Raw genomic sequence first — 11,578 nt, 5'->3', positions numbered from 1 at the left:
ACATCCAGAGAGCAACAGCAGGAAGATCACAGAGCTAAGAGGTCTCACCACTGCCCACATTGTGGGGAGATTTTCCCAATTCTATCAAAGTTAAAAATACACCTAAAAATACACTCAGGATATAATCTGTATCCCTGCTCTGACTGTGGGAAGAGCTGCAAAATATCAAGGGATCTGACAGTTCATCATTCAACACTGGAGATAAGCCCTACTCCTGTTCTGACTGTGGGAAGATTTTTTCTCAGCAAAGCAACTTAAAAACACACCAATGTATACACACAGGAGAGAAGCCTTACTCCTGCTCTGACTGTTGGAAGAGTTTCTCTCAACAGAGCCACTTAAAAAGACACCGACATATACATCAATGTGAGAATCCTCATCAGTTCTCTGCTAGCTAAGATTAAAATCATTCCATCACTTAATTCTCAAGAAATCATAGCACACTCTATTGTAATCCTATTGTTTTTTCACTGTTAGAGAACTGTGCAGAGGAAAGGGAGCGTTATAGAATGTTAGCCTCTCTTTACTTTACTGATCAGTGTTCACCTCGTCAGTTTTGGTGTGTTTTGTTAGCTTCTACTGTAAAGATATTAAAATTACCTTGGATTTGCCCTTAGGGTTGAATATCCTCTGTGAGGCTGGTTGACTAGGTGGTACTGCATCCCTCTGCAGTTTTCTGTGGGAATGAGCTAGTAGACACAACATGTCTCCCGAGTGGCGCAGTCGAATCCAGGCTCTGTCGTAGCCGGCCGCGACCGGGAGACCCATGGGGCGCCGCACAATTGGCCCAGCATCGTCCAGGGTAGGGGAGGGAATGGCTGGCAGGGATGTAGCGCATGGCGTTTGCAGCGCCAGGGTTGTGGGTTTGATTCCCACAGGGGGCCAGTATGAAAAAAAAAAAATATATATATATATATATATATATATATATATATAATGTATGCACACACTAACTGTAAGTCACTTTGGATAAGAGCATTTGCTAAATGACTAAAAATGTTTTTTAAAATGTAGCAGATAGAGATGGTGTGATTATCAGTTGTCACCGTTAGTTTGGGTGGATTCTTTTTGTTTATTAAATTGTATTTTAAAACTAGATTAGTTATTTTAGTCATTAATTATGAACATGTTTGGATAACTTAATTGAAGCCTGCTTAATTTATCTGACAATGAAAAATAAAGATTGTACATGAATTTGTACTGGTCAAGCTCTTCTCTTTTGTGTAACGAATGAGCATCACAAAGCTAAATCTGACCTATTCACTAACATGTTTTGTCAGCATAAGCAGATGTGAGACCTGCTGGAGTACTGTAACTTTATTGATCTACTGAATCATTGTAGTTTTTGGGGGTGATCTTTACAGTAAATATAATGCTTTTGTGTAATTCATGGCATTCAAATTCATAAATATCTGTATTTATCTACTCAATACATGTCACGACGCCTCTACACATTGGGACAAGCCAATTTGCTAGTCATCAATATTCTCTGAATCAAATCAGTGACGGCTGTTTAACAGTTTTACGGCCTGGAGATAGAAGCGGTTTCATTCTCTCGGTCCCAGCTTTGATGCACCTGTACTGTCTCTGCCTGCGAGATGGTAGCAAGGTGAACAGGCCGTGGCTCGGGTGGCTGAGGTACTTGATGATGTGTACTTGATGATCTTCTTGGCCTTCCACAGAGATAATCTACAATGCATATGTAATGGATTGAAAAACTTAGACACTAAAACAGACAACCCTTTATTTTTTTTAACCAAGGTTTATTTGTCAAGCTAATCAATCTCGCTTTTATATTCTACATGCTTTAGCAGTAGTTAGTCCACCAATCCAATAGATGTCGCTGTTGCACTGTGGTAGTGGGGGACAGGAAGTTCCGTGTTGGCGCGCATCATTCTTCAGAATAAAGAAAACGCCAGTACTCTGCTGTCCGTTTGTCTTTATTACTACAGGTATGTAATAGCACGTTTAAACTGTCTAATATTGAAAGAACATGTCATAACATGCTAGTTAACAAATACGGCAAGGTATTATCACGTTTGGGAAAGGTTTTGTGTCATACCGTGTGAGTGAAGAACGTGATAAAAAACATTTTACCACCACACGTTTTCATTTTTTAGGCTTTCCGGGTTCGTATATAGCTCAGTGGGTTTCGCCTGGGAATGGTAAGTACAAACACGTTTAGGAAAGATGCAGATAGAAATGCCCTGAATAGAACTGACATGATTACTTACAATCAGAGGCAGGTTTGTTCTACATAATACATTTCTATCTGAATGTGGCCAACGTCTCAGTCCTCCTGCTGGACGCAGCCCTGGTACCCGCTTGTCCCTATGTATGTGAAGCTAGCCACAATAACGATTAACCAACAATAGTGGAATTTGCGGTTCGCCCTCAAAATAAAAGTCCCTCATTGAAAGTGATGCAAACTGATACAAAATAGTGGAATCATGTCATATAACGCCAAACATGTTTGGAATGTTGTTACTTAATTACAAATGAATTACTATAATTAGTTTGAAAATAAACAGAAAAAAAACCCCGGTTGAAATCCCACTGTGGAGGTATTTTACCCAGGGGTGCACATAACTTTTTCAGTGAGTTACTCAGGTGAGTACCAGCAGATGGTGTCTGGTACTCACCACATATGTAGCGTGGTCTTAATAAGTGCAGTCTTCCTCACTGTCCTCATCAGTGTCGCCACCACTGTCCTATGCTTCAGCTTCCTGCATGGTAGATGATGAAAATGCTGCAGATGCACCTCCCTGTCCTTGGTTGAGCCTCCGATTAGCTGTCTCCGTCCACAGGTCAACAGCAGGCTTTGGGTCAAATGTCTCTGTGGTCTGCTTTGACAGGTGAATGTGCATCAGGGCTGAGAGACGAGAATGTGACAGACGAGATCTGTACTTGGTTTTTATTATGTTGAGATGTGAGAATGCCCTCTCACAAGCTGCACTGCTTAAAGGCAGTGTAAGAGACAGCTTAACCACCTTGTTGATGTTGGAGTAAGCATCTGGGTTACTTGTATTTACTATTTGGACCAAGTCATACACAGAAGAGGCTCCCAGGCGTTTTCCTGCCTGCTTTAAGCGCATCCATTCTGTCACAGTGGTATCTTTGTCAAGTTGCAAGGTGGCCTCATATTTATTGAGAATGCTGCAAACTGTTGTTTCCAAAACTGTGGAGGTCTTGCATTTCCTGAGGCCATGTTGAAGGATCAAATACTAAGAAATGATCACATGACTTGAGGGAGTCATATCTGATTTCAAACTCTTCAATTAACCCCCTGAGTAAGTGTGTCTTGTCTCTGTCAGCATCAGCATTGGAAACAGTGTGTGCCCTGTGGCTTTCACCATCAAGCAGAAGTGTGAACTGTCCAATGGCCACCATGAGTTCATCCTTACATTCTCCAATGGTCAGCTTTTCCTTCTGAAACCTAATGGATGTGGTGTTCAAAATGTTGCAAATGTCAAGCATGTTTGACAGAAAGCACTGAAAACGCTCTGTGCAGAAATGCTGCAAGTCACTGTTAAACACTCGTAACCAGTTGCATTTTAATGGCTGGCAATAGTCTTGATATTTTTAACAGTGTTTCATGCCTCCATGCAGACCATCTGAGATTATGAAACTTACCCAGTTTCACAAAGGAGATCCCATTTTCTTCACATGCACATAGTGCAGCAGTTTTTTTGCTCCACCTTTTTGTAAATAAAACTGCAGCAGCTTGACCACAGAGCGATGAAATGTCTCACAGTAAGGAACGTTGCGATCAGCTGATTTCGCGCAATTCTCCAGTGTGTGTGCGGTTTCACAGAATGTGCACAAGGGAGTCTCCAACCGCAGCAAGTTGCCGGAGTTTTGGCACAACGCCGTTGTAGATACCTACGTTGACAGCAGCCCCGTCTGTGCACACAGCGACCAACTTTGTTGTCCAGTCATCCAAGCCTGTGTCCTGGAAAAGTCTCACAAGTCCGTCTGTTATGGCCTGCGCGGTTCGGTCAGCACCCAATTCAATCAGTCCAATAAAGTCCGAAGTAAACTCTCCGTTGCTGGACACAGACACAATGTAAACGATTTCCTGCTCAGTTTTTGTGATGTCCTCAGATCCATCAAAAAGCAGCCCCCAAAATTCAGCAGACTGCAACTTGGCTCGTAACTCCCCGCTGATGGTGTGAGCGATGCTCTGCATGATCCGTGAGCCCCCTTCACGTGAATGATATGCACCTCCGTCATTTACTCCTAGCCGCTTCAGTAAAGGAACATCCTCAGAATAGGAAGACATGGGACGTGCGTGTTTAGTTTTATGGAAGGCGAGGAGAAAAATATTAAACAGAGCTTGCCGCTGTTCTTCATTCAGCTTGTCTCGCCATCTGGCAAGTGGGCGACTGGACATTTCTTCTCGGCTAGCTTGTTTAGCAATGGCTTGCGCCACATTCGTGTGCTCCTTGCTCTTTTCATGTTTGTCAAATAAAGGATGGTTGAAATTCTTTAAGCCTTTATAAAATGCACCTGTTTTGTCTGCTAGATGTGGATTTGAGCGGCAAATCTTGCACCACATTTCAGTGCGCTCATCGTTAGCTTCAAGCCACTGCACATCTTGCAGCCACTTTTCCGAAAAAAAAGTATTTTCTTCGGCTCTGGCTCCAGTTGGCGTTTCTTTGTAGGTGGCGAAACGCCAAAGAAGCTGCTTAATGTCTGTTGCTTTTTGGACATCCCTGACAGTAGTTGACAAGCAACATGTCATGTGTAAGGTTAGATGAAAAGATCGGTCAAGTACGCAAAGGCGCGTAGTAACACAAGTGGCATTACGCATTCCTGGTTTTTGTCGCGCTTGCGTACCTGCGTAGCAGTTATGTGCACCCCTGATTATACCACATAATTGCATTGGGGGCATTCTTATATGCACTAATGAAACGGGTTGGATTGTGCTCCCATGGAACGGGTGACACCCACAGAAAACAATTATAAAGAGTTTATACAAATATTAGCGTCTTAGCTCTTATTGCAGGACTTTAACTGTGAAAAATCACCTTCCCAGTCTGTCTATTGCAGGGGTACTCCAGTATTATTTGAGAAGGTCCAGTCACACAAATTTCCTAGGTAGAAAAGTTCCGGATGGATATTGGCATTTAATGGCGTAGTAACACACTTGCGACCCCAAACTGTTCACAACCGTCTTGTTGGCAATTCTACACGTTTCCATGTCTTATGTGTGTTTATATGATACCAGGGGTTGAAGCCCAACCAAAAAATAATAATTATATATATATTTTTTGGGACCCGGTTTCCATATTGACCCTGTTCTGGTTAAGTATGGAGGGGCTTTTGTTTGTGTTGGACATTCATATTGCACTGTACAGCCCTACCTATGTATTGTTCAGCCTACTCAGTGACACCCACAGAACACAACTATGTAGAGTTTACACAAGTATTAGCGTCTCAGCTCTATTGCAGGACTCTGAAACCACTGTTGTCCGGGAGTTTAACCCTGTCAGCTAAATTGTCATGATAATCAGTGGTTTCAAGTTTGTCTCTGTACATTTTTGACGAGATGATCATAGCAAAAAATGAAATACTTCTGCATTTCCCGCTGGGTAAACACATTGATTCTCATTGCAAATAGGCTCAGGATAACTCCTGATAAGGTTGGGTAGCTGATAGGCCTATTCAGAGCTTAAATAGCCAAAATGATTAGTCACCGGAACCAGGACTAATAAAGCCAATGCAACTGCCTGTTTTCCAAACGGTAGGCCTACTACATGGATGGGCATTCATAAAATTCCATTGCTGGCCGACACTGTAGGATACACCCCAGTAAGCACGGACCGACGTCAACGTCTTTTGGATGTCATTTTTTGACTTGGCCCAAACATTAGACCGGACCAAATATGAACCAACACTCAGACATCATTAGGCAGGTTTCCATTGAACCAGGTGCATTCGACAAAAGCAATGTTGCTAAAAAAATATTTGTGGCGTGTGTAATGGAGACGGCAGATATAGTAGACATTTTCTAAAGGTCGAAAACATTTTGAATAGTTTGACAGGTGGATTTTTCTTTTGTCAAAGTTTCTTTATTCCGACAAGTGAGGATAGAAACAGTGTTTATCGAATAAATGATGATTGCAACATCACGTTATAGTTATAGCATCATTACGGCCAGCTGTTTTTATCGACAAGATAGTTAAATGGAAACCTGCTTTTTTTGGTTGTTGCAATAATTACTTCTCTCAAGCCCATGTGCTAGTGATTAACTAGCTAATCTTTATGTTTCAAGTTTAGCCAACTTGGATCTGTTTGCTAACAAGGTTGAACAGTTGAGTTGTTATGAACACACCATTCTGTCTGTCTCCAACTGTTTGAAAAGCATGTTAGCCTGTCCACTTTGTTCAGATGTTGAAATCAAGTGGCCTACCTTATTTCTCAGAATGAGAACCAGTTGTCAATTTCTTACAGTGCATTTGGAAAGTATTCAGACCCCTTCTCTTTTCCACATTTTGTTACGTTAGCCTTATTCTAAAATGGATCAAATTCAATTTTTTCCTCATCAATCTACACACAAAACCCCATAATGACAATGTGAAAACAGGTTTTTATAATTTTTTGCTAATTTATAATTTAAAAAAAAATACAAAACAGAAATGCTATACTCGAATTTGAGCTCAGGTGCATCCTGTTTCCATTGACTATCCTTGAGATGTTTCAACTTCAGCTTTTTGGTAGAGTGGCCAGACGGAAGCCACTCCTCAGTAAAAAGCACGACAAAGGACTCTCAGACCGTGAGAAACAAGATTTTCTGGTCTGATGAAACCAAGATTGAACTCTTTGGCATGAATGCCAAGTGTCACATCTGGAGGAAACCTGGCACCATCCCTACGGTGAAGCATGGTGGTGGCAGCATCATGCTGTGGGGATATTTTTCAGCATTAGGTCCTGGGAGACAAGTCAGGATCGAAGGAAAGATGAATGGAGCAAAGTACAGAGAGATCCTTGATGAAAACCTGCTAAGGATCTCAGACTGGGGTGAAGGTTCACCTTCCAATAGGACAACAGCCCTAAGCACACAGCCAAGACAGCACAGGAGTGGCTTTGGGACAAGTCTCTGAATGTCCTTGAGTGGCCCAACCAGAGCCAGGTCTTGAACCAGATCGAACATCTCTGGAGAGACCTGAAAATAGCTGTGCAGCGATGCTCCCCATCCAACCTGACAGAGCTTGAGAGGATCTGCAGAGAAGAATGGGAGAAACTCCCCAAATACAGGTGTGCCAAGCTTATAGCGTCATACCCAAGAAGACTTGAGTCTGCCAAAGGTGCTTCAACAAAGTACTGAGTAAAGGGTCTGAATACTTATGTAAATGTATTATATTTCAGTTTTTGTATTTTTAATACACTGCTCAAAAAAATAAAGGGAACACTAAAATAACACATCCTAGATCTGAATGAATGAAATAATCTTATTTTATACTTTTTTATTTACATAGTTGAATGTGCTGACAACAAAATCACACAACAATTATCAATGGAAATGAAATTTATCAACCCATGGAGGTCTGGATTTGGAGTCACACTCAAAATTAAAGTGGAAAACCACACTACAGGCTGATCCAACTTTGATCTAATGTCCTTAAAACAAGTCAAAATGAGGCTCAGTAGTGTGTGTGGCCTCCACGTGCCTGTATGACCTCCCTACAACGCCTGGGCATGCTCCTGATGAGGTGGCGGATGGTCTCCTGAGGGATCTCCTCCCAGACCTGGACTAAAGCATCCGCCAACTCCTGGACAGTCTGTGGTGCAAAGTGGCGTTGGTGGATGGAGCGAGACATGATGTCCCAGATGTGCTCAATTGGATTCAGGTCTGGGGAACGGGCGGGCCAGTCCATAGCATCAATGCCTTCCTCTTGCAGGAACTGCTGACACACACCAGCCACATGAGGTCTAGCATTGTCTTGCATTAGGAGGAACCCAGGGCCAACCGCACCAGCATATGGTCTCACAAGGGGTCTGAGGATCTCATCTCGGTACCTAATGGCAGTCAGGCTACCTCTGGCGAGCACATGGAGGGCTGTGCGGCCCCCCAAAGAAATGCCACCCTACACCATGACTGACCCACCGCCAAACCGGTCATGCTGGAGGATGTTGCAGGCAGCAGAACGTTCTCCACGGCGTCTCCATACTCTGTCACGTCTGTCACATGTGCTCAGTGTGAACCTGCTTTCATCTGTGAAGAGCACAGGGTGCCAGTGGCGAATTTGCCAATCTTGGTGTTCTCTGGCAAATGCCAAACGTCCTGCACGGTGTTGGGCTGTGTTACGAACCCCGTGGCTTTGAACGTCTAGGGTGATGGACATGAGACCCGTAACATAATTCATGTAAATTATAAGTGTGGCATGGAACAGTGAGAACAAATATGACACAACAACCATGAACTACCTTCAAACACAACTGGTTTATTTCTGAACACACGGTAAAGGTTTGGGGAAAAGGGCTGAGCAGGACCCAAGAAATGAAACAATAGTGTAAAACACCCCTAAACTGATCTTGCCTGCCTCAAGAACCGCTAGGCTACTGCTACCATACAAAAATACAGTGGGTGGTCCGCTCAGGTCTAACTAGGGTTTATAGACAGTTCTTTCTACGGGAAATGTATGCCCAAGGGCAGCTAGCTCAAACTCCCCTTTTCCCAGAAACACACAATAGTTACCAACCAGAGTAACCAACAAATTAATGAGTACTCTAAACACAGGACATCACAGTATCCATTACTCACATACAAAACAGTGGTCTAACAAAATTACCAACCAGAGTAACCAGCAACTTAGTGAGTAAACAAAAACAGGACACCACCGCGTCCATACTCACATACGGAAATAGTCTCTCTCTCTCAACAAACACAAGTGACTGGTTTTTATATAATGGGATGTGTGATTGAAAAAAACGAGTAACAGGTGGTGCAATGCACAGGAATGTTCACTGATTGGTCCAATCAGCAGACACCTCCACGACCACCAATCAGGAACATACAGGACACCTGTGATTAGGGCAGAAGGAGAGACACACACAAAAACACAGGATACCTGTATCCGTAACAGGCTGTAAGCACAACCCCCACCTGTGGACGTTGGGCCCTCATACCACCCTCATGGAGTCTGTTTCTGACTGTTTGAGCAGACACATGCACATTTGTGGCCTGCTGGAGGTCATTTTGCAGGGCTCTGGCAGTGCTCCTCCTGCTCCTCCTTGCACAAAGGCGGAGGTAGCAGTCCTGCTGCTGGGTTGTTGCCCTCCTACGGCCTCCTCCACGTCTCCTGATGTACTGGCCTGTCTCCTGGTAGCGCCTCCATGCTCTGGACACTACGCTGACAGACACAGCAAACCTTACATTTACATTTACATTTTAGTCATTTAGCAGACGCTCTTGTCCAGAGCGACTTACAGTTAGTGAATACATATTTTTTTATACTGGCCCCCCGTGGGAATCAAACCCACAACCCTGGCGTTGCAAACGCCATGCTCTATCAACTGAGCTACATTCCCTCCCCTACCCTGCCGGCCATTCCCTCCCCTACCCTGGACGACGCTGGGCCAATTGTGCGCCGCCCATGAGTCTCCCGGTCGCGGCCGGCTGCGACAGAGCCTGGATTCGAACCAGGATCTCTAGTGGCACAGTTAGCACTGCGATGCAGTGCCTTAGACCACTGCGCCACTCAGGAGTACCTTCTTGCCACAGCTCGCATTGATGTGCCATCCTGGATGAGCTGCACTACCTGAGCCACTTGTGTGGGTTGTAGACTCCGTCTCATGCTACCACGAGTGAAAGCACCGCCAGCATTCAAAAGTGACCAAAACATCAGCCAGGAAGCATAGGAACTGAGAAGTGGTCTGTGGTCACCACCTGCAGAACCACTCCTTTATTGTGGGTGTCTTGCTAATTGCCTATAATTTCCACCTGTTGTCTATTCCATTTGCACAACAGCATGTGACATTTATTGTCAATCAGTGTTGCTTCCTAAGTGGACAGTTTGATTTCACAGAAGTGTGATTGACTTGGAGTTACATTGTGTTGTTTAAGTGTTCCCTTTATTTTTTTGAGCAGCGTACATTTGCAAAAAAATCTAAACCTGTTTTTGCTTTGTAATTATGGGGTATTGTCTGTAGATTAATGAGGGGGGAAAAGTAATTTAATCAATTTTACAATAAGGCTGTAACGTAACAAAATGTGGAAAAAGTCAAGGGGTCTGAATACTTTCCGAATGCACTGTATGTGAATTTAGGAAATCTACTATAGGTTAAGTGCATTTATGTTGTCTAGCCTCATTTATAGTGTTAATGTGTCTAATGTTAAATGAATTGAATTGTTTGTTGTCAATGCTTAGCTACCTGATCTAATATAGTTTGAGAATAAAGAAAGTGCCAGAAATGTCATACAACTTTTTGTGTCCGTTTCTCTTTATTACAACAGGCTGACTCAGATTAAGTCTGAGGCCGGTAACATCAATAGTGAGGACAAACCCAGCCTGCCTCTCTCCTTCCACACTGAGTCCAACCCTACAGTCACTGGGTCCTGATTGTGACAGTGGAGCCCAGTTTACTGCAGGATCCAGAGATGGCATCAGTGAAGCTGGAAGACTGCAGTCAAACACTGGAGCTGAATGTCAACATTAAAGATGAAGAAGAGGAGGAGAAGATTGGCAAATCTGTTTCTCATGGTAAGGGAAGGTTCTATCTATAAGTTATCTTCAGAAGTTAGACCTTCAGAAGTTATTGATAGGTTGAATTCTGTAATTCTGACAACACATATCCATGAACAACTGGGATATTGTTTTATTCACTATCTGGAGTGATCAGAGAGTAGACTAAATAAGTGATGTAGACAAACTGCCTGTGTTTTAAAGTTCTATGACATGAGTCTGTGTAGTTACTAACCCTTGTGAAAGTGAGTGGAGGATGATATGGCTCATCATTTTCACCCCTTTTTGCCTTTGGCTGTTGAATAGCTTTTAGGGCTGACCCCATTTAGCCGTTTGGTCGATAGGCTGTTGGTCGACCAAGTTGTTTTGAGTCGAGCAGCGGCAAGTAAATGTACACTGCTCCAAAAAATAAAGGGAACACTACAATAACACATCCTAGATCTGACTGAATGAAATAATCTTATTAAATACTTTTTTCTTTACATAGTTGAATGTGCTGACAACAAAATCACACAAAAATTATCAATGGAAATCAAATGTATCAACCCATGGAGGTCTGGATTTGGAGTCACCCTCAAAATTAAAGTGGAAAACCACACTACAGGCTGATCCAACTTTGATGTAATGTCCTTAAAACAAGTCAAAATTAGGCTCAGTAGTGTGTGTGGCCTCCACGTGCCTGTATGACCTCCCTACAACGCCTGGGCATGCTCCTGATGGGGTGGCGGATGGTCTCCTGAGGGATCTCCTCCCAGACCTGGACTAAAGCATCCGCCAACTCCTGGACAGTCTGTGGTGCAATGTGGCGTTGGTGGATGGAGCGAGACATGATGTCCCAGATGTGCTCAATTGGATTCAGGTCTGGGGAATGGGCGGGCCAGTCCATAGCA

At 43.4% G+C, this 11,578-nt stretch overlaps 1 long non-coding RNA gene across 1 annotated transcript; it reads left to right on the top strand.

Moving 5' to 3' along the window:
• Nucleotides 1–1,893: 1,893 nt before the first annotated feature.
• Nucleotides 1,894–10,706, top strand: LOC311109607. The gene is made up of 3 exons (XR_014610613.1): nt 1,894–1,952; nt 2,121–2,165; nt 10,460–10,706. It is a non-coding gene; the product is annotated as an uncharacterized lncRNA (long non-coding RNA).
• The last annotated feature ends 872 nt before the right edge of the window (nt 10,707–11,578 follow it).

This window comes from Coregonus lavaretus (assembly GCF_964263955.1).
Source record: "Coregonus lavaretus genome assembly, chromosome: 35".
NCBI lineage: Eukaryota > Metazoa > Chordata > Actinopteri > Salmoniformes > Salmonidae > Coregonus > Coregonus lavaretus.
The sequence above is the reverse complement of the archived record's forward strand: the minus strand, read 5'-3'. Positions and strand labels throughout refer to the sequence as shown.